We start from the raw sequence: 26,810 nt of genomic DNA on the forward strand, positions 1-26,810 counted from the left end.
AGTGGTAAAGCACTAGTCTTGGGCAAAAAAGCTCAAGGACAGCACTGAGGACCTGAGTTCAGGCCCTAGGATTGGCACAAAGAAAAAAAAAATATCAATATGACCTCAAAAGGTTCTAAAGAATAATTCAATATTCTGGTTATATGTGAATATAGAGTCATACTTTTCTTAACTGTAATTTTAAAATTAAATCAGAATTTCAACTTATTGGTCAAAATAAAGCTTGTTTCAAGTAATCTACCAAATCTAATCAACTACACCAAACCCCACATTATATTTATATTCACTGTCAAGTAAGAAGTGCACACATATTCAAATAATTTTCTCAACTAGAAAATCTTGTAAATGTGTTCTGTTGTATTTCCTCATTTAAATGCTTGGTTTCCACTTCTTTTGCATTTTCTCAGGCTAAAAATAAATAGCTATTATATTTTATTTTTATAAGGGAAAGCAAATGAGTAGAGAGAGCTTTGGAAGGGTTGAAGTCAAGGACACCAGCTGCAAATATTTTATGCTTACCAATGTGTCTCTTTTCCTAAATTCCACTTGTGCCAACAGTGAGTAAAATGCTTTATGATCTTCTCTCAATCTCCCTCCCTCCCTCCCTTTCTCTCCTCCTCCCCCTCCCTCATTCTCTCCCCCTACACTGCTCTCTGTTTCTCCACTTCCAGATAAATGCCAGTCATTTGGCCAGGGCTAACTCACAGAAGGTGCAGCAGGCACAGATGGCACTAATGCATAAATGTAATCTAGCAAAAGAATGCCAACGCCAACCCAGAAAAGGTTCCAAATAACTGCAGTGCACTTACAGGAAGTCTGTGATTGGCAAGGTTAAAGCTGCAACTGTGAGAGCTCACTGTTTGTTCCCAGATCAACAATAGATATTCTCAAGTAAATGAGCATATTTCTTTTATTTGCCACACATGCATCAATATAGATGGCATTTAAATGGATTCTACATCCTTAGGAATAGTATACATGTGTATGCGTATATGTACTGTAGTGTGTATGGGAGAGAGAGTGTGTTCTTACTCTGCTCTCAGACTGGGCTCAAATTCACAATCTTACAATCCTCATTCTCCAGCCTCCCAAAAGCCAGGGTCATGGTGGTATTGCACTAAGAAATAGCACGAAATAAGGATCATCTAATTTGTTCAACTATCTGAACACCTTCTAGCATTAAATACATTTAATTATCTATAACCCCCTTCCACACATTCTCTATTCCTTTTCCTTATGTTTGTTATAGCAGTTTCCACCTGAAGTTATCATTTGCCTATGAATCTGCAAAATATGCCTCCATAGTTATTCATATCACCCTTCCCATGAATTCACATGTCATGGTTATTTTGCAAATCTGTTTACTGTCTCTTCAGCTACAGGTAACCCCCCCCCCCCAAAGGAATAGTAGATCTCTATGTGTTCACTTATTTCTCTCAACGACTGGTAATAAATTATCAAGTGAAGGAATATTAAAGTAAAATGAAGGATTACAATCTTATACATAACACAGACTTGACACCATTAAACTTCACAAAGTATACAATCTTATAAAATACTGACCCATGTTATCTTAAGGATAGTATTTTATCTTTTTTAACTAAATCATATGACTATACTTCCAAAGTGGAATGTTTAGCAAATATCCATTACTGTAGGAGTACAATGGTACTTGTCTGCAAGGAGAGAAAAGAACATGAAAAGGAAAGGAAGGAGAGTGGAGAGAGAAAGGAGGGGAGGGATGGGTGAGAAGTACACACTCTAACCATTAAAATAAAAACACCATTTCCTTTAGACTGCCTGGGTGTGGCCAGAGCAAATCAAGCTGTATTTCAGTAATACCTTCTTACCTCATCTTTCCCATTATTCCCTTAGTTTCTAAGTTTTTACAAAATATAGTAGGTTCAATCATAATGAAAATGAATAGGGACAGATTTGAGGCAGATTGTTTTAAGGATAAATACTGAATATAGAAAGAGATGTTCAAAGGCTATCTCATTGCAAAAAAAAAAAAAATCAAAAGATCTAAAACTGGGGAAAAAATTCCAAGGAACATATAGCTAGGGTGAGTGAATACTCGGCCAAAGTATTAACATGAGGAATCATATTAAAAATCAAATTGCAATGCATTGCTATTTATGATTATATGACTAAGGTATATGTGAGTAAGGGGTGAAGAAGTCTTATTTTGGCCACAGATGTTGTGACATGAAGATTTTTTTTAATTTTATTTTATGGTTTATCTTTTGTCAGTCATGAGGCTTAAACTCAGGGCATGAGCAATGTCCCTGATCACTCTTTTGCTCAGGGCTGTAACTACCACTTTTGAGCCACAGCTCCACTTCCCGTTTCCTGGTAGTTAATTGGAGCTAAGAGTCTTGGGGACTTTCCTACCTGGCTGGAACCACCATCTTCATATCTCAGCCTCCTGAGTTGCTAGGATTATAGGCTTGAGCCATTGGCACATGAAGGAATTTTTTTAAATTTATTTTTCATTGTGAAAATACTGTACAGAGAGGTTACAATTACATGGGCAAGATAATTAGTACATTTCTTATCAAGTATTGTAGCCTCCTCCTTTGTTTCCCCTTCCCAGCCTCCCCCCACTCCCCCACCCAATCTTCCCCCCCCACCACATGAAGGAATTTTAAACATTTTTATAGTTCATCAAAGAACCTCATATTTAGCTGGAGGTATGGGTCAGTAGCAGACTGCCTATGTAGAAAATGCAAGACTCTGAGTTCAAACTTGAGTACTGTCTACCCCTAAAAAAAGAATAGTTTTTTACAGAGGAACGTGTGATGGTTCACATTCACTGACTGCAATATAGTACATTTCAATTTCATTCCAAATGGCTACTAATTGCAAAGAATAACGCTTGAGTTAATGTTCTGTCAGAAGACTTAGCTCCCCCTAAAATTTTTTTGAACTATGAATGTCTATTCCAAAATAAAAACATAAGGAACTATGATTCTATTCTTAAGTTGTAACAAAATGGTATTAATTAGAATAAGACATGTATATAGCCTGACTACAAGTTATATATTCTGATTTTGAGATATTATTCACAGTTCTACACACAAGGATAAAATGTACATAATTCTTAGTCTCATCACAAAGAGCCTTTGAAAAGGAATAAGATGCTTCAGTCATCATTGTTAAGTACCCGAAGTAACATAATTACTAAGGCACAGGGACATTTTTTTCACTGGATTTTTAACCCATTTGTATTTAGATACATTTTTTTATGACACAATGAATTTGCTGTCTTTTTTTCAAACCTTCTATCCTCAGGCCTTAGTTAACTATCTTGCAAAACTATTATCATTCTCTTTCATCACTCAGCACAAAGACTAGTTGCAGGAATTTAGATGCTTTTCACACACATTTTTACCCCCAATCTCACATCTCAAATGAACAACAAAAATATTCTCCTATTTGTCTAATCCTTTAAAAGTTCCTTGTCTTTTGAAGACAACTTATTTCCTCCTAAGTATTATGAGGAAATATTACTGTTAGTGGAGGAAATAGGTAAAATCACGAACTAGTTAAGTGAAATTAAACCTAATAAATAGAAAAGAAAAACAGAGATAAAATAATTAGTAAGCTATTGATTTAAAATCATTGCCTAGTGTTGAACTAATTCACATTAAGCTCGAGTTATTTACTAAGCTTTTAATTATAATGATCTCTTGTCCTGATAATCATTCCTATCTAGAACACTTACCTGGGTAAGAACTATCATTATATTTTTATGTTTATGCTTTTCTTTCTGTTTCTTGCACAGTGCCATACATAAAATCGTCAGTCAGTGAATAACATGAATATCAATCCATTCAATCATTTGAAGACAGTTCTCATTATAATCTTGGTTATAAAGAAGGAAAATACTTTACTAATTTCCTTGCTATACATTCTTAAGAAAATTAATTGAAGAATTAGCCCTAGCTTTTAAAGTTTTATAAACACTTAGAAATGTAATTAAGCTTTTAACTCAGTTATTAAAAAAAAAAAAAGTCTAGATAGTCTCAACAGAAGTATGAGGAAAACAAAGTGTCCATTTGCATTTTTAATGAGGCAATTACTACTAATCAGAAAATCTCAAAAGATTCACATTTGGCTCAAGTAAGTTCCTTGAGAACAAATTCCATATAATCATCTAAAATGGCAAAAAGTCAAGAAAGAGAAATTCCTTGGAAAATTGTTTACAATATTCATAAATGCTAGTGGTTTCTATTTAGAAGCATTTGAACGTCTTCATTGAAAGATTATGATACGACCATAGAACTATCTATTTGGAATGATTCTGCCAGGAACTTGGGCCACTTTTTCCAACTCTAATTTGTAATTTGTATCTATTCTAATAGACATGCTACCTTGCTTGTGCCATTCTCAAACAACAGATTCGTTTCACTCTTTAAACTTTCTTTTCTATTTATCTACTTCTCAATCAAAAGTGACTAGCTCCCATTTTTCACTTTTAGAAATTTGATATTCCACCTCTTTGCAAAGGTTATCATAAGGGTGATTATGAACATTATTAGTGATTAGATCAAGGTGATCAATGGGAAAGACTAGGAGTGAAATAGCAAATTGGTCTTTCTATCTCTGAAGGCAAGGTGTCATTCATTCCTTGTTTGAATCAAGCTAAGGAGGACCTGCCAGAGGCTTTGCAAAGCCTAACATCACTTGTAGAACTCCTTCTTCATCCAAATGATAAACTACTAACCCCTAGAGGACATTTTTGTGACCCAAAGAACGGTGATAGAATAGAGGAAGAAGAGAGCTCCAGACCTCAAAGCCTATTAAATGTATCCAAATTCAGTCCCTACAGTTAAAATTAAATAATGCTGAAACAGTAGCACATCACCTTAAGTATTACTACTTTGTTATCCACAGTGGGTAATATATTGCATTATATATAGGAATAATTGCTACTGCTCTGCTCATTAAAAACCATTAAATCATAAAACCATTTTAAACTGCTGTAGTAGGAGAAAAATGTTCAGATTTTTACAGTATCATATTCTGGCACTATACCAAATAAATGATGTGCTGCACTGCTTGAGGGAAAAAATGTGGACACGAGTTATTAGAATTAAGTGTACATTTGTATTCTGTGTGACAAATAAGAGCTTTTTTTTCCACCCTTCAAAATAAAGAAAAAAAGGCCTAGCCTATGATTCTCACAATATAAAAGTCAAGCTGTAGCCCATATGGTTCATATACATAATTGTGAATTTCATATCACATGCTTTGTGTTGGCCATTTTAATATCAATAGTTCGTTAATCTCTTAAATAGATTAAGCATGTCCACCACTGCTGGCAAGTGCTTCTATCCTTTTCATTCTTATTTCTAGCCCAATATTTTTCTCCCTAATGTTTTGAGGGTTCAGCAATGATGACTCCTTCCCACAAGAAAGACAAATTTAAGTAAAATTACAAAATTTGTAACTGCCCAGAGATACCACCATGTCCTGATCTTCAATGTACTGATTTCTTGGTGACTCGAAAAATCACTCAGTAGGCTAATTGATATGTAAAAAAAGTTAACTATGAAAGTCTCAGTTTTAATACTATGCTCTGAAGTTTGTTTTATTGTATAATTTAACCTATCCAACAGAATAATTTTAAGCCTCAAAATTCCAATGATTTGTCTCATCCATTTTACAGCACTTTGTTGGAAAAAGTGCACCGATTGCCAGTGTCTTGTTATCAAATGCTAAAACAGTTTTTAGCATATGCTGATCATTTATTCCAGGCCAGTCACTGTTTTCATGTTTCCCATGTATTAACTCATATAATTCTCACTAAAAAATAAACAGTGTTTATATGACATTAAGATAAAGTTGGGAAAGAAATGTTAAGTTTTCTTTCTTCATAAACCCACATAACGATTTGAGATCCACAATACAAATTGGAACTAACACACTAGGGTTTTGTTAGATATCTTAGTATCAAGGCCATTCAGACTCTTTTATTTTTTGTACTTTTCATTTCTCATCTTCCTCCAGAACACTTAGCCATCCCACCTCTGACAGGAACAGAACAAATGTGTGTTAGTTCATTTTGACTCATTTGATTACTTGAGTAGCAAGGTCCTTGTTACAATCAGAATTGGTTTAGCATGACCATCATTCATATTGTGAATATTATAAAAACCAAGAAGCAAGACATACTTAGTACACTCAAAATGGGAATGCTAAGGTGGGAGGTGATAGCTCACACCTGTAATCCTAGCTACTCAGAAGGCTGAGATCTGAGGATTGTGACTCAAAGCCAGCCCAGGCAGGAAAGTCCGTGAGACTCATCTCCAAGTAAATCATGGAAAAGGCCTGCAGTGGTGCTGTTGCTCAAGTGATAGAGTACTAGCCTTGAGCAAAAGGAGCTCAGGGTCAGGGCCCAGGCTCAGAGTTCAAGCCTCAGAGCCAGCAGAGAGAGAGGGGAGGGAGAGGGAGGGAGAATGTTTATTATTTGGCATCAGCATAACACATTTTAACTAAGAGCTTGCAGTCACCCTTTACTGTGGGTGGTGTCAAAAACACTTACTGCACGAGCAGAGAGATCTGTGTTTCCTTTGCCACAGACAATAAATCTTTAGTGTCTTCTCATGATACGCATCACTCCACTTGCTCTCAAGAGACACTATATGTCTCTCTGGCCACCTCCCTCACCTTACAAGGTCATTTCGGAGTGATAATACCATTTGTTGAAAAAAAAATTAACCAGCGTTCACAATAATTAGCATGTACTTGGAAGTACTTTGACAGCCAATGTTATAAAATGCTAAAGATTAAGATTTCTTCCCCCACATAATGTGTATATACCTTTAATTTTATAAACATACTTATAAAAGATGTCTCTCTTATTTGCTAATATTACATATACTTTATACAGTATTTGATAAATTAATTTTAGCTTTAGAGAAAATAACTGCAGGTTAAGTGATAATCTAAGAATGAAAATTAAGAGATTACCAGTTCACAGTACTCATATTTAACTTGCTAAATCAAAGTGGTTTTTTTCCCTCAGTTGATAAGAAAAGCGTGAAAATTTGTTTCCTTACTAACCTTTTTTAAAAAGAATCCATGAGTGCACTGACTTAATACTCAGAGGTCTATGTGATAAAACATCTCAGTCAAGCCTTGCCCTAGTTTTGTGTGATCCTTGGAAAACAGTGCCTCAAATTATTTTCTCTGTTCTGTTCCCTCTTTCAGATAAGAAGCATCAGCTTAAAAAAATAAATAAATAAAAATTCTAAAAGAAAGTGGATAAGCTCAGAGGAGTTATAATCTTGCACAAAAACCAATCAGCTAGTAAATTAAAAAGCTGATGTGATAGTCAAATCTGAATTTTTGACAATAAAGCTGGGAAAAAAATCACATAGTGCATGCAAAGCATGTATTATTCTAAACTTCAAGCACAATTTATTTTTGTTTTCTTAAAGTTTTAAATTAAGATACACAGAAATTCAGAAGCACATTTTAGATTAACTCTCCTGAAGAAAATAAATCAAAACAGATGCTTAGGAATAGGAGTCTTAAGCAAAATAAAGACTACACTTGTCTGAAAACATTTTCATTTTCAATCTCTAGGGACAAAGGAATTTCTAAAGTAATTTAATGATATTCAGGATTATAATGACTTTAATTTCTGATTAAAATCTTTTCTCCATTTTCTTTTCAATAATTTGGTGAATCTCCCTTACAGACAAAATGAGAAAGGGAAGTAGGGAGGAGAAGGAGGAGAAAAAGGAGAGGAAAGGATGGAGAAGGAGAAGGAGAAAAAGAAGAAAGCAGAGAAGGGAAAAGACCTCTAACAATAACCCAAATCTTTGAATTAAAGCAATAGTTTTTAATATGGGCTTTATAAAACTGTGCACATGATTTATAACCTTTGAATTTTACTACTTTCATGAATCAGCACAATTCTTACTTTCTCTGATCTGTCCTTTTGCTCTCCAGTATTTTTTTTTTCAGTGTGAGAAAAAAGACTCTAAATCCATGGGTCATGCTTTATGATTCAGAAAAATATTCTCCTTAATAAAATGTCTGGCTAATATTTAAAAAAACTAAGGAGAAGAGTTCTTTCAGTATGCATGACAAGATGAAAATTAATCAATTTAGCTATAAAATGGAGGTGAACACTATATTAAACTAAGAGATAAGCAGAAGACACAAGTACCCATACACTGGATTGGACCATGGGACATAATATGGGTTTGGTTCATGATCACATGATGCTTCCATGTCTAGGTGACAGAGCTGTCAAATGGAGGATGACAGCTAGTAATTATTTTAATTCTGTACATGTTCACCAAGATAAGGATGGCTGGGACCAAGTGTCAAATGCAAGCCACTAATGACAAAACTAGATTCTGAAGCAGCAGCTGCCACAAGGGAGGTGGAGAACCATACTACAACAGTCCTTATGGAGCTCTTTCTGGGGAAGTGTAGGCTTCTGTGACAGGTTAAAAGCAGTATAAACACCAAGCAATCCACATAGAAACACACAGGCAAACTCTTAAGTGTCCTCAAAACACCAAGAACTTGGTAGATGAGAAGTTTCTAGTTCCTATGCAAGTGAAAGCCTTGATGAGATCAAATTTTCTCAACTTCTCCTAAAGGAGAACCTCATGCTTATGGGGACTAAATAAGACGTGCAACAGCTGGCCTGTAAAAGGTGTGAAATAAAGTTTAAGTTTTCTCCTAAGACAACTTGTCTCCTGAAAAAGGTCAAATCTAGGCTAAAATTGTTTTGCTATTAGTAAACCTGTGTCATTCCTACCAAAATTCGCTGAAAAGACATCCTTTCACAAATACTGTAACTTGTAAGTGATCATCTGTTATTTCTAAAACAAGATGCACAGTGGTTGATTATATTAAACTTTGTATGGTTAAGAAGGAATAAAACAATCATTATATTGAAGTGTCTTCTCTAAATATTCAAAGGTCCAAGAAAGTCCACAAAAACCAGACAACTTCCATTCTTAAAAATGTCTCAACGCTCATTATTTGGGGCATTATCGGTTTACCTTCTTTTTAACTAAATGGTTATCTTCAGATGTTTCAGTGCTCAAAAGTTATAAAAATAAAAAATTATTTTATGATATTTTTATTAATATTCTTTCATAGTCTATTTTAACAATATTATTTGTATCATTCCTCTGAAAATAGTCTTTAACATTCATTTTTTCATATATAATTGCTCATAAAACCCTGCAGCCCTTCATTTCTCAGTTATGATCCTCTTTACACATATGAGCCTTTTCCATGTTTAGAAGGAAAAAAAGACCCATCTCCAGTACCAACCAACACATCTAATCACTTTAAAAGATGAAGGCACTGAATCTGGGCACTGGTGGCTCATGCCTGCAATCATAGCTACTTAGGAGGCTGAGATCTGTAGACAATGATTCAAAACCCATTGAGGCAGAAAAGTCCATAGGATTCTCATTGTCAATTAACTATGAAAAATCTGGAAGTAGAGCTAAGGCTTAATTGATAGAGCCCTGAGCAAAAATGCTTAGGGACCCTCACCCCCAGGACCTGAGTTCAAGCCATAGAACCAGCACACAAAAACAAACAAGCAAAAAATAAACAAGTAAACAGCAAGCTTCTGTAAATAACAATAGCAAGTTATTGGCTCCCAACTTCAGCAAATAGCATTTCTTCTTTTCCCTTTCTTCACCCATCTTCCTACTCCCATTGTTAACTATTCAAAACATGTTTGTGTATTTCATGCAACCAAAAATGGCAACATACTGCTAAATTGGAGTGAAGATACTATTGAGAGGCTAAAAAAAAATTCAAATAGATTTGGCTTTTAACCCCCAAGATAGAAAAATACCTGATGTAAAGCAGAACTAGTCCTCAGCCCTTTCCACATTTTTGGTGATCTAAGTAGTCTATCTCATCCGCATATCCAGGAGGGATTTTTCTGCCAAATTCAGTATTTCCAACTCCCTACTAAGCATTTCCAACTCTTTCTTCCAAGCTCAATTGCTTCCTCAGCTGAATTTTGCTTGTTCTGCTTTGAATTTTTGTTGTTGTTTTGGCTTCACTTTATTCCTTATTCTAAATCTTGCCTGGATCAGTTTCCTTTGGCTCTTGTCTTTCTAACTGTATACTACCTGTCACTAAACTTTAAGAAAAAGAACAGGGGCTGGGAAAGAGACTCAGTAGTAGAGTGCTTGCCTTGCATGCATGAGCCCCTAGGTTCGATTCCTCAGCACCATATAAACAGAAAAAGCCAGAGGTGGTGCTATGGCTCAAGTGGTAGAGTGCTAGCCTTGAGCTGAAGAGCTGAGGAACAGTGCCCAGGCCTAGAGTTCAGGCCCTGCAACCGACAAAAAGAAAAAAGAACAACTTGTTATAAATTTTAGAATAAAAATCAATAAAGTATTTATTTCTAATGAGACAGAAACATAGGTTGTTTTTCTTTAGACTTAAGCATGAAAAACTAATGTAATAAATACTTTTTGGATGTTCTTTAGCTAATTAGATACACTAATATAGTAGACTCTCCAGAAATAGACAATGCCTAGATTTGTTCTCTATTAATTCCTCATGTATAAGTTCCTAAATAACTGAATCACAGTCCCAGAACAAATTCATACTTTTCCACCTCTACAAATACTTCAAGACTCCTTCCTCTGTAAATTCTCACCTCAACCCATTATTTGAAATGTTCTTCTATAACTCAAATGACAACTAATGCCTACACACTACATTTGGAAATCAATCTAGAAACACTTTTGTGACATGTCTTCTTGAAATGGATTGATATTTAAATAGTTCATTATTTTACTTTTTGTTCCTTTGAAAAGGTGATGAATTTATTGGATAAATATTTTAAAGTCCTCAGACTGCTTGAAAATTGTAATAGTTAAGACAAGATAAAGTTAACTTTATTATTAGCTCTTTCATTTTTTAATTCCAGCATACTTTTTTAAATTACTATTATTTTTTCACATGGAGCTTTCAACCAGATGTACATACATCTCCATATATACATATATATTTAAATACTCTACATCACAACTTATTCATACATGTAATACTGAGAATTAACATGAAGCAAAAATATTTGATCTCTTCAAAATATACTAGTAATACTATTATAGATTTCAAGGTCATAAAATTGTAATATTTAAATATATGTAAAGAATCCATTTTTAATTATGATTAAGTGATTACATAAATTTCACAAATTTCATAGTATTGTGAGATAGTGATACTTAGTTAAAGACACAAACACATTCTAACCTTCATGGGGCAAATTGTCTTTATCATGGTCTATAAAGTTTGTGAATTGTATGAGCTTTGACAATAGATATTTCTTCCACATTGGGTGATATGTATATTTCTTTCCTTTTGCTTAGTTTCAGCTGTTTCCTCTTTCCCTCTCATTCTCTCCCTCCCATCACTGCAACTGAGTTGCTTAGTTGGTTTTGATCAATATTCAGTGCAGCTGATAGGTAATGCTGTTGTATGTTTTCCCATTTCCCTCTGTTTCTGTGTCCTCCTCCTAGTTTCCCTCAGATGTGTACATATATACCATATATGTGATCAACAGCATGGGGTCATTTAGTAATGACTGGACAAGATGAGTGGAGGTTCTTTGTTTCTCGAGTCCTGTTTACTTTGTCATATCTCCTCGCATTTTGGATTTAACATCCTCATATCAGGGAGACCAAGTGCTGTTTGTCTCTTTGCTCTTGGCTTACCTCACTCAAAATGATTTGCTCTAGTTCCATCCATTTCCCTGCAAATGCCATTAATTTGTCCTTTCTAATGGCTGCATAATATTATATCGTATACAGGTACCACAGTTTTTGGATCCACTCATCAGTAGTGGTGCATCTGAGTTGTTTCCCTATCTTGGCTACAGTGCTGCAATGAACATGGAGGTGGATGTGTCCTTGTATCCTGGTTCCTGTTGCTCAGAGTAGATGTTTAGGAGTGGTATGGCCGGGTCATAGGGGAGGTCTATATTTATCTCTAGACTGCTTTTCAAAGTGGTTGTAAAGAATCCATTTTTTATTAAAACACATAAGCATATGTGTATGACTTGCACATAGAACAATAACTTCCAATTTTCTGCATATGGATTATTATTTTACCACACTTAAGATATAATAAAGTATTTTGGTGATTAACTTTTAAAAAAGGAAATTAGAACTCAACTGTAGAATTCACTGTTTTTTTTTATTTTTTTCTTGAGTTTTCTTATCTGTATTTTGGATTATGGTTTTTGAGGCTTTATCTTTCACTCAATAGATTATAATGAATTGACAGCATGTAAGGATTACTTAGTTACCATTAAACTTCAAAAATGTATCTATTTCTCTGAAGTAAGTTGGGAGTCAAGTGATAGTTTGTTGCTCATTTTTCTAATTTTACTGACAGAAAATTTTGACCAAAAACTTAGAAAAGGTGAGCAAAATACATATATTTTCCAATATGCTAAAAAGAATTGTACCATTCATAATTTTTAAAAATTTCACTAGTAATCTTATAACTAAAAAATATCATGTATTATCATCATTACTGCTCATTATCCAAAAAGATTGCAGAAACAAACAGATAATGTCTATAAATGATAAGAAGGCTGGGAATGTGGCTTAGTGGTAGAGTGCTTGCCTAACATGCATGAAGCACTGAGTTTGATTTTTCAGTACCACATAAACAGAAAAAGTTGGAGATTACAAAACATGTTTACTATACATAACTTCAGCTTTCTTAAAGTTCATATAGTTGATATGGATACTATTAATATGTCTTCAATCACATAGATGCCCTTATCATAACTATTAATAACACTAGTCCAATTCCTTTAATAAAGTGAAAGTACCAGGTACTGGTAGCCCATGCGTGTAATCCTAGATACTCAGGAGGCTGAGATCTGAGGATCATGGTTCAAAACCAGCCCTGGCAGGAAAGTCCATGAGACTCTTGTCTCCAATTAAATCACAGAAAAAGACACAAGTGGAGCTATGGCTCAAGTGGTAATAGTGCTAGCCTTAAGCAAAAAAGCTCAGGGGCAGTGCCCGGGCCCAGAGTTTAAGACTAAAGACCAACAATAAATTAATTAATTAGTTAATTAATTCACTAACTGGTCCTATAAAAAATCTTGGAAACTCCGGACTCTTGTGCATGATGTGAGGAATGCAAGGCCAGGTTTTACACTACAGGACATAGGGTAATAGCACCCAGACTGAAGAAGAGCCAACCTTAGATGCTTAGCCTTCAGTTCCCACTCACATACTAAGGATTTGTCTTAAAAGGAATGACTGGCAGTCTGTTTGCCTCAATTCTTATTAACACACCTGAAGTGATACATTAAAATCCATTTCAGGGTTGTATTTTTGTAGAGTGGTGCCAAGCACACTATTTTCAGATAGATCAAAGGGATACATTTGGCATGTAGAATCGGTTGCTCCATAGATCAAAAGGAGGGCTCACCCTCAGAGAGAATGATCTGGGAAATAAACAGTAACAACATAAATTTAACTGACACGATGGTGAAATATACTCAAAAGTAGATTTTGAAGGGGGAATTATAGACGATAAATTATACAACTGTGTCAATAATATCCCAAACCAAAAGTTACAGCTTTTCTATAGTGAATCTGAGAGATTTGATATGTTGAAAATGTAATTGGAGTATGTGAAAAAAAATCTTAGCAATGAGATCAGACTCTTCCTTTTGGTTTGGTTACGAACAACAATCTATTTAAATAGTTTAACAATAAGAATAATATACTAATTGAAAAAGAACAACCTGTTAACCTATTTGTGTCATTTAATTATATTATATTTCTATTTTAAAGGAAAGTACATAAGCCTTGTTGTCTTTCTTATACCTTGTCCCTGAATAATATCTAAATAATACCAAAAAATAAATAATTTTTCTGAACTGAATATCATTCGTTAAAATACTCTTTATGATTCACAGTTGCCATTAGATTCTCAAATCACTTCACTATTTTCCGTTTACATGTTAGCCTTTTCAATTTTGCTTCATTCTCAATTTTTTTTCATTTCAATGTATGTGCCAATACATTACAACCCAAACTACTGAATTCTAAACTGCTGTGCATTTTCTGTATGATTGATCAGTATATTTTGAGACATAAAACAGAATTTAAATGTTGACTAAACTTTACAATACCCTAAGAAAAGTTCCAACAGGTTAATACCACTGACTGCCTACCTTTCTGCATATCTTTCAATTAACCTGAGCTTCTCAAGCCTTGGGTTCTTTGTCTTTAAATGGGGATAAAAATACTTTGGGCCAAGTTGTTTTAAGAATTAAAGTAACAGGTATAAGGTCTCTAAAAGAGTGTACAGCACATATAGCTACTCTGTTACAAGTGATGTACATATCATGTCATTATTGATGATATCCTCAATCATGATAAAAAGATGATGATTTCCCTAGAACTGTATTTTCAGGTAACTTGTCAGTTAAATGTTTGCTCATATTTTGACTTTTGATCTCTGCCTTCCCAGTCTGGGAGACCTTAATTATGGTATGATGACCTAAGACATATTACATCATAGTCATTCCTGAATTTAAGTTTCCTGTTTTAAAAATAAAACTAAAGGTTTCTGTGTTTTGGTAGATCCATATACATTCCTCTAATAGTATATTGCTTGCTATTTCTATTCCTATTCTTAATAAAGTATTTATAATCTATGTTTAAAATATTTAGAGCTAAAATTTAAAAAAATATTTAGGGCCTAAGAATTTGTAGTTAAAATTATGTCAAGTCAAGATTTTTCTATCAATAAATAATATCTAAAATGTATTTTAATATCCAGTTATCAAGTCATATGAGGCTGATCTAAGAATAAAACTAGAATCAAACTATCCTTCTAGGATTGTTAAAAGCATTCAGAGGCTAGAGGTCAGAGGCTAGACAAGTATTTTTTATCATTTGGTTAGCTTAAGGGAAAAAGGCCACTTAATAAAAGTAGTGTATTTAGCTGATTTAAATCAAAATGATTGATTTTCATTTGACATTTGTCCACCATTATTATCTGAAGTTGAAAAATCAATTTCAATGTGACCCAATGGGAGAACAATTCCATGTGTCTACCTATATATATTTAATGACAGGAACATATTCATACACCTTCGCTTATAAGAGTTGTGTTCAAATGATTTTGCAGTTGTGACAAAAGGCATCCATATCAGAATGACATATCAGAATGACAATGGAGATAATGTATTAGCACACATTAAAATCTCCTTTTATGCCAAGAAACAGAAGTTTTAGAAAAAAGAGGAACCTTGGTATTAAAATTTAGCTACACTCATCTCTTTAACCTGTGTCCTCTTTACTTTCTTCCATGTATAGGTATTTTCAATTTATAGTGAAGCATAACAGTAGTAAATATCCACCGTAGATCTACCATGGCATTATTATAGTCATTAAATATATTTTAAGATACCGTGATGAATCTATGTCACTTTCAGTTTTAGAATAACTTGTGAAATCTTTGTATATTCATTACTCACAGACTGACTTGTGAAACGTATAATTACTGAAAAGGAGTATACATTAATACAAGCATACTTGAAAATAGCAAACTAATTTTTACCATCATAAATTCTTTGTTCATCAAAGTTAAAGCTTGGTCTTTGAGAAACATGGGTAGGTTCCTTGCAACAGGAAAGGCTCCATCTTTACACACTCTCTTGGTTGGAATTTGACTTTTTTAAAAAAAAGACAGGACTGATAAAATTCTGAGACATTTTTGTGATCATTTATGGCTCTATAAACAAATAAGAAAACCGAGGACCAGTGAGATTGGGAAATCTGGGCCAGTTTGAATCCAATCGACGACCCTATAATAAAGTTCTCAAGTCTGTATTCTCTCAATGCAGTTTCTTTCCAAAAGGTATTTAAGGAATCTAGAAATTGCTTGAACTTCACTATCCTTTCTACAGTCTTCCTATCCAACTCCTTATCTCTTGCCCTCACCTAGAAAACAACTTGCAATTCCTAGAACAAGTAACATATTCATCTCTTTTGTGCCTTCCCCTATTCTTTTTCTCCAGGGGCACACAACAAAAGTGAGTAGGGAAGTTGCAGTGTAGGAAGGGACGGAATGACAACAGCTGGATGCAAAGGTCCCTAGGTACTACCTATGAGCTTTCTGTGGAAATTACTGCCACTTAGGAATAGCAGGTTTTACTTACAGTTGTGTGCAAAGCTAAATTAGATACTACTGTAGAATAATATACACACATTGTGAATATTGGCCAAAACAATTTATAAAAATGTAAATACAAAATTGAAATACTCAAAGCATTTGCTTGCCTGTACAGTCACCCTGTTTCACTCATTTATTCACAAGAAAGTGTAATACAGTAAAATGACAGCCTAAAATAATGTATCACTCAGCCAATAGAAATAAAAATTCTGCCTTTGAATCCAGATTCTACCACTTATCAGCAATAAAAACATGAAGAAACCCAGGCTCACAACTGTAATCCTAGCCACTCAAGAGGCTGAAATCTGAGGATCACCGTTCAAAGCCAGCCCGGGCAGGAAAGTCCGTGAGACTCTTAACTCCAATAAACCACCAGAAAACTAGAAGTGGCATTGTGGCTCAAGCGTTAGAGTGCTTGCCTTGAGCTGAAGAGCATAGGGACAGCGCCCAAGCCCAGAATTCAAGCCCCACAACCATCAGGGCGGGGCGGAAACTTGAAGAATGCCACAAACCTCTCAGAGTTTTCTATTCCTCATTTCTAAAAATGAAAATGATACCTAACTCTTATCCCATAGAGACAAAAATGGAATATCATAACTGGGCATACTTAAGACAACAGTTAATTAACAAGTGATGAATCAATCTGAGTTCTAAATCTTTCTTCTATAAAGTCCCACCTTTTCATAAATTATGAGTTCCCTCAACAAATGGAACCCTGTACCACCTCTCTTTCAATATATAAACAGCCCTTCATATACACACTGCATACACACATATGCACATATGTGCACTGTAAACATATTAGAACATAGCTCTCCTTAACTATAACTGAGAAGCAAGGAAGCAAACCTTAATAAAATCAGGAAACATCCAAAGCCACCAATTCTTTTTTTATTTTTTTTGTATATACCAGTCCTTAGGCTTGAACTCAAGGCCTGGGCACTATCTCTGAGCTTTTTTGCTCAAGGTGAATGCTCTATCATTTGAGCCACACCTCCACTTCCAGCTTATGAAGCTTAAGGATTTTCCTGCTTAGGCTGGCTTTCCATCATGATCCTCAGGTCTCAGCCTCCTGAATAGGCATGAGACACTGGTGAGTCACTGGTGCCCTGTTGGAAGACACTAATTCTTCACTATTCTAAAATGATCCTAAGCTGGTGTTCCAAAAAAAGGTGAAATGTTTTAGCGGGACAAAGTGTTCATTTTCCCATGAATCCACTTGAACACTTCATTCATCAGATCTACTGTGTCACAATTTTTATAATTCACTTATGAATTATAATGAACCCTAATAAGAGGTAATATAAAATATATATACATATATATACTGATGTATAGCTCAGCTACAAAGAGAAACATTTCTGTTACAAATCTGCTTGAGAAGCTTCCAAGAGAATAATTCTAATTTTCTTTGGATGTTATCACTATAGCCCAGCTCAAAACTTTTACTGGCTTTCTGTAGCCTGTAAAATAAATCTAAACTCTTGACAGCTGCAGTCTTCTGTATCTCAATAATTAGTTAATATATGAAAAATAAACAGGTGGGTGAAATAAACATATGATTTCACTTTTATGTTTTATTATTAATATTAAAGCAAATTATAAAAGGAAGACACTGCTACAAAAAAGAAGTATATCGCAAAGTCAAATCTGTGATTATAAATTTGCAGACAATAATATTCAAACTATCAACAACACTACCTTGAAACTGAAAGTTAGCTCATTTCAGAAGTGTTGTGTGAAAATTAAAATAATTCAGTATGTTGTTTTTTTATTAGAGTTCTAAGAGTAGTATGAAGTATAAAATTGAAAATATGTTTTTGAAAATGTTAGCCTTATTTTTAAAAATAATTTTGGCAGCCAAATTACTTATGATCACAGAATTCATAGTAATTTCATATTGAAAAGTGTCGCAGCATTGTACCACACACTTAACAGTAAAGAGAGATTAATGACAAATATGATCACATCAGCCACAGAAGGAGGTGAAAATGATTTTTTAAGATAGCTTAATCTGTTTATTTCTGAGTGATTAAGGCTTCAATAGTAGAATATGCAACCTTAAATACAAAATTTATAGTTTATTATTTAAATAAATACTTCCTATAGCCTGCAAATTTTTTCAAAGAAATAATACTCTTCCTACTTTTCATCTCTTTTTTTTCAAATTTTTTTATTCTCTTTCCCTTATTCTACCACTTGATTTTTCTTCTATTACAGCCTAAAATCTGACATTTCCCCTTCAGTGAAATAGTTTGTATGCTGGTAAACATGAAAGCAATATTATTCAGATTTACTGCAACTGCTGTACCTAGGGATTTCATTTGGATTTATTATTACTTGTCTATCACTTTTAACTGCCTGACAGTAACTGTCAAAAGGTGAAGACTTGAATATTTACCCAGGGGAATGTTTGAAAGATATATATGAAAATATTTGTGTAAGATGAACATACACATACACACACACACACACACACACACACACACACACACACACCCCTACACATACACTTCTATACTCCTCTCCCTCCTAAAATTCTTATCTCATAAAAGGCCACCTCATGCTGAACAAGTACAAACAGTGTACTACAGGCTTAACTTCAGTATTAATAACTGAGACTGAAAACTCTTGACAATTAATTAAGATTAATGACAGCAGTCATTCCCTTTTCCCCAATGTAGAAATAATCCTCTCATTTCCTCAAACTTCAACCTGTCTACTATTTCATATTCATTTCAGGCTTTGAAAACAGAGGTCCTGAAAGTAATCCTGATATTTGCTGCTTTTTGTAGCTGAGATTAACATTAGCAAATTTACACTCAACAGCTCAGACAGCCGCCCTACTTTTGGCCGTTAATGAAAAAAGAACTAATCTAGTTAAGAGTATAGGGCTAGTTCATAAATCTGGTTTCAGAGGACATTTAAAGCTACCACACCTCTTCTGAAAAATAGGATCTGAATTAAATTGCCAACCTTCTTCTCACTGTTTAGAGGAATGAGCATTTCTGTAAGTTGTATGAATGGGATCCTTGGAGTTAACATAAAATAAATGAGTAGCTAAGAGACAGAGTACCATTAAATTATATGGTTTGTTTGAAGACTGTTCTTGCTCACAGCTGCTGCTCTACCACTGTAGCCACCTTGAACCACCTATGCCTGGCCACTGAAATCTTTTCTTGGCTCGTGTATGCAATAAATATCTATTTAAAAATAAATTAGAGGGGGCTGGGGAGGTGGCTCAGTGGTAGAGTTCTTGCCTTGCATGCATGAGGCCCTGGGTTCGATTCCTCAGCACCACATAAGCAGGAAAAAAAAGCCGGAAGTGGCACTGTGGCTCAAGTGGAAGAGCGCTAGCCTTTAGCTGAAGAGCTGAGGGACATCGCCCAGGCCCAGAGTTCAGGCCCCACGACTGGACCCAAAATAAATAAATAAATAAATAAGAAACATTCAATTTTGAGCAAAAATAAGCATATCCTAATAAATAAAATAAAAATACAAATAACAAGCCTTTATTCAGAATTCAAGTAGTCATTATTAGAAATTTAGAAAAATGCTTAGCTATGATATACCTTTAAAAAGTGACAAATTCTAGCCCCATATAAAAATCATTCTTATGTATGAACATTTTTTGCCATATCGTAAAATAATTCAGTTACTAAACTTTATAAGCATATTGTCTTAATTTTCTTAGCTCCTTAGTTTCAAGCATCATGAAGATAAAAATAATCACAACAGAAACATTTAAATTCTTCAAAGTCAAATCGCTAGGATCTAATTCATTTAATTATCAGTCACTCATTTTTTTCTTAATTATACTAAAACTAAATGGGATATTATTTATATACGCAATTTTAGGGCTGATGACATTGCTCAATGGTAGCTAGAATAACTGCGTAGCTAGCATGAAACCTTGAGTTCAAACTCCATTACCATAAAAAGAAAGTATATCTGCAACTTTGCTCCTTGAATCAATATTGCTGAAATAAGACACTACACCCAGAATCAGAACTTTGGAATCTTGACTCTGCTCATCAGATTGTGGGAACCACAATGAAGTGCATACATCTACTGGGCCTCAGCTTAAATACATCAGGTAAATACATGCTAGAACAAATGACTGAAAAGGGCATTATATAACGAAGGCCGTAAAGCCATCCGCAAGGACTATGGTTAAGTCCAGTTAAATACAGATAATATGGTGACAACAGGGCATCCAAGTGGAAAATCATGATGCTCTCAGAGATATGCAAGTAGGAGTCAGGAGGGAGGACAGAACTGCTGAAGAGTGAAGTGTTTAATGATGATAATAGTGTAGTGAGAGCCTCTGGTGTTCTCTAGGGGAAAGTGGGATGTGAGAACCATATCAAGGGTTAGGCCTTAGGAATCCATCTATGTTAGGAGAGCAAAGAAGGAAGAGAAACAAGAAAGACTAAGGGAGAGAAATTTGTCTTCACGATGGAACTTTAAAATCTGCTAAATAAATAAAATATTAAATAAAATATGCTATTTGAATTTTTACTGAAGTATGTTTTGCAGACTTACAAGCTGCCACCAAACTAAATAAAAACCATGTATGTATGTGTCTGTGTCAGATCTTTACAAGAGTAGATATTAAAGCTATGTGAATAAAATATATTGGATTCATAATAGACTGCTAACAAATCATTAGTGCCAGCAAATGGCTCTAGTAGAATATTTATTTCAATTGAGGGATTTTAGAAAAATGGTTAGAAATCTCCATTTATTATTCAAAACAAAATAGCAGAGCAGGTGCTGGTGGATCATGACTGTAATCCAACTACTCAAGTGGCTGAGTTCTGAGGGTCACAATTCAAAGCCAGCCCAGGCAAAAAAGTCCATGAGATTCTTATTTCCAATTAAACAGCAGAAAAAAAAAAAAAAAGCCAGAAGTGGGTCAAGTGGTAGAGTCCTAGCCTTTAATTAAAAAGCTCAGGGACAGCACTCATATATGAAATATATATTCCACCCATCTACATATGAACCAATATTGCTGGCTATAAATTTGGTAATGTCTACATGAATTGAGCTTCAGGAAAAAAATCCTGAACAACTCAAGTTAACTTGTATTTAAAAAAATATTCTTTCAGTATGCTTGAAGATGACAAAAATATTTTATTTATAAAATTAAATGATATTTACTCTAAGATAATATTTTTGTATCTTGATTATCAAAAGATTTCTGGACTATTTTAACCAAGATGTTTTTTATCTAACTTAGAAGTTAATACATAAAGTGTGTCATGATGCTACTAAGTAGCAATAATAAATTTATGGGAAAATCAGTTATATACCCACATTCTATTTATATGATTTTAAAAAATAATCTTTTTTGGTAGTTTTAGTGTCTGCATTTTGCATATTCTGCATTTCATTCAGGGAACCAGACTGAGTTAATACTTTTGCCAGCTTATATGCATAATTTTAAAAGTTTTATTTAAGCTAAGAAAGCATTCTTAAGCACTCTCTTTCATGAATTTGTTATTTTCTACTGAAATAGTCATTAGTTGATGACATACGCAATGAGAAGATACATCTCATGGTGTGAATATGTTTTCATTAAGCATGATATATACACATATTTATGTATACACTATCCTAGTCAGTGGATTGTAGAAATAACATGTTTATTACATGGATTATTCAAATATGTACAAACCAAATTATTTCAAATAAGCAGGATAAAATGATATTTTAAAGATGCTTTAAAATTTAGAGTCAACAGCTAACAAAAGGGAAAGCTACTAGAAGCAATGTATAAAATAAGAGTCTGGTAACATCTAACCAGTATTCTCATATCATAATTGGCATAAAGGTGGATAATACATTTCAGATTTCAGGAAAATCAAAAATAAATATTAAGCTTAACATTTGTATACTTCCTCTGCTCTCTCATTTTAGTATTAAAAAGACAGTATAAAAATGTATATTAGCTGTGAGCAAGTGGCTCATGCCTGTAATCCTAGCTACTCAGGAGGCTGAGATCTGAGGAACACAGTTGAACACCAGGCTGGGCAGAAAATCTGTGAGACTCTGAATTTCAATTAACTCACCAGAAAACCAGAAATGGAGCTGTGGCTCAAAGTGGTGGAGCATTAGACTTGAGCAAAAGAACTCGGGGACAGCACCCAGGCCCTGAGTTCAAGCCCCATAACTGACAAAAAGAAAAAAGAAAAAGAAAAAAACCAGAAAACATTATGCTTCTCTCTGTACAAGAAGACCTACCCAGACTACCCAGACCTTAGAGTCCCTAATATTGTTGCAAAGTTTAGCTATATGACCCAAAATATTTAGACTGAATCTAAAGACTAAAATTCAGAATGTAATTCTTTTAAAGCAATTAACATCTTTAATGTATTTGTTGCAATTCTGGAGATGGAGCTGAGGGCTTTAGGTATAATAACCAAGTGGGCTACTACTGATATACATCCACAGACCTCCAATTTTTAATGACTTAAGAGATGCTATTAAGTAACTCAGACTATCAAATAATGTAATATAAAAAGTTAAAAGAATGTTTTCCCAGACTGAAAATTGAACTCAGAATTTTCAATTGTTAGGCAAGTGCTCTACCACTTGAGCTGGGCCTCTAGAACAAGAAACTTGAAAAAATATTTAGAGGAAGAATGCAGTCACTAATAGGGTAATTCCAGGTACTAAAAGCATTCAGATAATAGATCACTTAACTCCAGGCTCCAAACTGCTCTAAAAAACCTTTACAAGTGACTTACAGCCTACAAATATGGTGGTTCAGAACATAAGATCAGGTGCTGAAAACCTCTGCTATCAGGCTGGGGTTTTTGTTTGTTTTGTTTTGTTTTTTTGTTTGTTTGGTTTTGTTTTTTTTCAATTTGAGGATGAAGTGGTTTAAGAGTGCTGAGCACTGGGTGACATAAGCACAAAGGAGTTGGGAGTAATCCTTGGAAAGTTTGGAATCATTGAGGGAATTGTCATAATACAGTGGCTTTTACAGTGGCTCCCCGCTGTAATCCTAGCTACTCAAGATACTTTGATCTGAAGATCTCTGTTCAAAGGCAGCCCGGGCAGGAAAGTCCTTGAGACCCAATTAACCACCAAAAACTTGTAATGGAGTTAAGGCTTAAGTAGTAGAGCACTAGCCTTGAGAAAGAAATAAATGATAGAGAGAAAGAAAGAAACAATCAGGCAGAAAGACAGGAAGGCAGGTAGGCAGGAAAGAAGGCAGGCAGGAAAGAAGGCAGGAAGGCAGAAAGGAAAAAGAAAGCAATCAGGGGCAGTGTCCAGAGCCCAAGTTCAAGACCTCACCAAAAGAAAAAAAAAAGCCAGTTTGTTTGTTTTGAGCATGAGAATTCAGAAGTAGAGCTGACAGAGATAGGAATGCAAATGTAGGAGTAGATGACGGAAACCAGAAGTAATGCCTAAATTATTTGCTTTGGGAGTGGTCAGGCTTCTCCAGTGTCTTCTAAATGAATTTGTGCTACCTATGTTCACAGATCCGTTTTGTTTTGCCATATAGACTTCAATAAACTTAAATCTTGGAAGGTTTTCAATATTGTGCTCTGTTACAATGGAATTTTTGAAAAAGCAGATGGCATCATTCATTTCAACGAATGCAGAACGCATCTGCATAGCTAACAAAAGCTCTCTCCGTGTAATATGGATAGCTTAATTGAAAACTCACTGTGCACTTAATGCTGCTTAGTTCACCACTGACTGACAGAAACTGGGCCACACATTAGTATCTATCCCAAGGCCACAGTGCTCCCTGGTCCAAAGCCTACCTTTGAGCCTGCAATCCTTCTTTATCTCACCATGTTCTCTCACAACGGTCATGCATCTACTGCATGGGACAAGTAGCCTAACATTTATGAATGATAGTAATTCACCTTATCATAGAATCTTTATTATCTTACCTTGTCCTGGATCTTTTGCTTCCCAGACTGCTATTTCAATTGATTCTATTGTCCTATGTGTATCATGCCCAATTACTGAGTTTTTTGCAACCTTTTCAGGGAAAATTAAATAAATTCATAAGTTGAATGCGGTGAGGAAAGAACAGAGAAGCGAAGAAACCTCCCCCAAAGAAAAGTACTTGTTTTATTTTAGGTTTATAATTTTAATTTGGCATCTAACTACAAGTAAAGAAGCCTTTATAAATAACTAACAGGTTGAAGTGAATGTAATTTCTAGATTAGCATATGTATGTATATATATATATATATATATATATATATATATATCCACCTGAAAATACATCTCTAATGATATATCCATTGGAATAAGAGATTCTATAAATTTAAAAGCAAATAAACAGTGGCAAAAAAAACCCAAAAACTCCAGTGGCTGCACTTTACTGCTGTTTACTAGGATATTTCTATCGACAAACTGTTCATTGTGGAGTGAGGAACTGCTGTCTGAAGGTTAACATAACCTCGATTACAGCCAAGAAGGTCCTTCGAGATTTAATTGGCTTGTGGAACAACTCCAAAACCAGGGCGGCGCTTTCTTCTTTCTTTGCTTTTCTGCTGCTCTGACTCGCTTTTCAAATTTTTTTTTTTTAAAAAGGAAAATGCATGGTAATGCATCATTTATAAATTACCTTGTTTGAAAAAAAAAAAGCTCTCTCTCTATCTCACACACACACACACACACACACACATACACACAGAGCTTTGAAAACCAAACAAACTCCTGCTGTGGACTGGGGCATGTTTGATGGAGGCCCTTCAAAAGAGTCCACTGCTTAATGGAGGCTGTTTACGTGGAGACTTGGAACTGTACCTGCTGTCCCCTGTCACTCCCTGGAAACTGGGCGGCAGATGTTGCAGCGTGAAGGTGTCTCTGAAGTGGCTTTCTGTCCTCCTCTCCCCACCGCAACGGAGTCAAACTGCATCAGATCTCTTATTTGTGCCTAAGGCATGTTTGGGAGCGCAGCTGTGTCCACCCCCGATCCTACCTTTGGTGTTTCAGGCCTGCAGGCAGCGTGTGGGAGACCCAAAGCTCCTGGAGCTCTCAACCACCTCTGCCCGCAGCGCACTCCGTCGCGGCGCGCACCAGGGAGGCCCGCAGCCGCCGCCGCAAACAGATGTTGGCGACAACCTGCGAGCGCGCACCTGGGCGCGCGGCCTCACCTGGCGCAAGGCGCTGAAACATTCATGACCCGGAGGAGCTCCCGCCACCATCAAAGCCCCGAGCCCCGACGCAGAGCCAGCCCGTAGACCCCAGCACCTCGGTGGGAGCCAACCATGGCCGGGACCGGGCTTTGATACTTCCTGCCTGAACTCCAATTCCTTGATCAAGGACTTGAATTCAGCAGTGAGTTCTGGCATAAAGGAGCCCGGCGCGGCCCCTTGAGCCATTAAAGGGGAGCATGTGGTTTGAAATGCATGGTGGCTGGTGGCAAGGCTTGCTTGGCAAATGTGTGTGACTCTAGGTTTAGATCTGTGTGTGCTGATTTTGTTTATGAAACCAGACTCTCAGGAGGCAGAATGTGCAGTAAACAATTTATAAACCAATGACAAGATTTTTTCTTTTTTCTAAAGTAGAAAGCCTGCTGTAGAGCAGGTAGAGGTTGTGTTATTTGGCACTATTAGTCACAGCTGGAAAAATAATTGTGGTTTTTTTGTCTCTGGAGAAAAATAACTTTTTTGTTTTGTTTTTGGCTTTTTTTCTTTCTATATAAGGATGTGACTGTTCCTATACAACTCAGACATGAAAAAAGTATTCTCATTTGTTTCTTAGCAGTGTAAACCTCACTGCATCCATTTCTAACAATAACAAAGTTTCCAAGCCTTCTTAATTGTTACAAAGTAGGAATTGCTTTAACACACACATATCCTAGACCAATACAAATATTTCATAAAGAAGTATAATTCAATGTAAATATTGCACAGAAAGCGAATTCACAGAATCATTCAAAAGATTCTTGTCATGCAATTCTAGCATATATTCTTTGGGAAAGTCCAAGTTGTGGTTCTATATTTGCCTGGGAATGGGGTGTCTGTACTGGTACTACTTACCATAAATAAACAAAGCTTATTGCCTATGTTGAATTAATTCAAGTGCTAACATTCTTAATAATGGTTGTGAAATGCAGAAAAACAAGAGGGGAGATAAAGAAGAGCAAAGATTTCTCAAGTTGCCTAAAGTGAAAAGTTGTATACTCATGACCTTGGTCAAAAAATTATATATATATATATATATATATATATATATATGTGTGTATATATATATATACATATATATATATACAACACTATCAATAATTTGCAGCAAAAGGGCACTCATGCTATACATACCCAAACAAATAATTTTGTGTGTAGCTAGATTAAATAAATCTACTTTATACTTTCAGTTCAGTGAGAAATCTTATAACATATATAAAATATCCTTGTGATGATAGGGAAAACTGAGGTTGCATTGTTAGATGGGTTTTCAGCTTTAACCCAGTGCTTTCAATTAATTGTGGAATGTCACCGATTGAAAGATTTCCCTGAGGTGCCATACTGAGTTTTAACAGTGACTTGAGATATGAGAAAAAAAATTCAGGTGACAAAATGTGGGGAGCAGTAAACCTATAAAGA

At 35.1% G+C, this 26,810-nt stretch overlaps 1 protein-coding gene across 1 annotated transcript in view; it reads right to left on the minus strand.

Annotated features, from left to right (window-relative positions):
- The window catches only part of Antxr2 (ANTXR cell adhesion molecule 2), a 124,722-nt gene that overhangs the window by 25,131 nt on the left and 72,781 nt on the right, over positions 1–26,810 (minus strand). The gene's annotated exons all lie outside the window — the stretch shown is intronic.

The sequence above is a fragment of the Dipodomys spectabilis genome, unplaced genomic scaffold, assembly GCF_019054845.1.
Source record: "Dipodomys spectabilis isolate Male_0828 unplaced genomic scaffold, ASM1905484v1 ptg000043l, whole genome shotgun sequence".
Classification (NCBI taxonomy): domain Eukaryota; kingdom Metazoa; phylum Chordata; class Mammalia; order Rodentia; family Heteromyidae; genus Dipodomys; species Dipodomys spectabilis.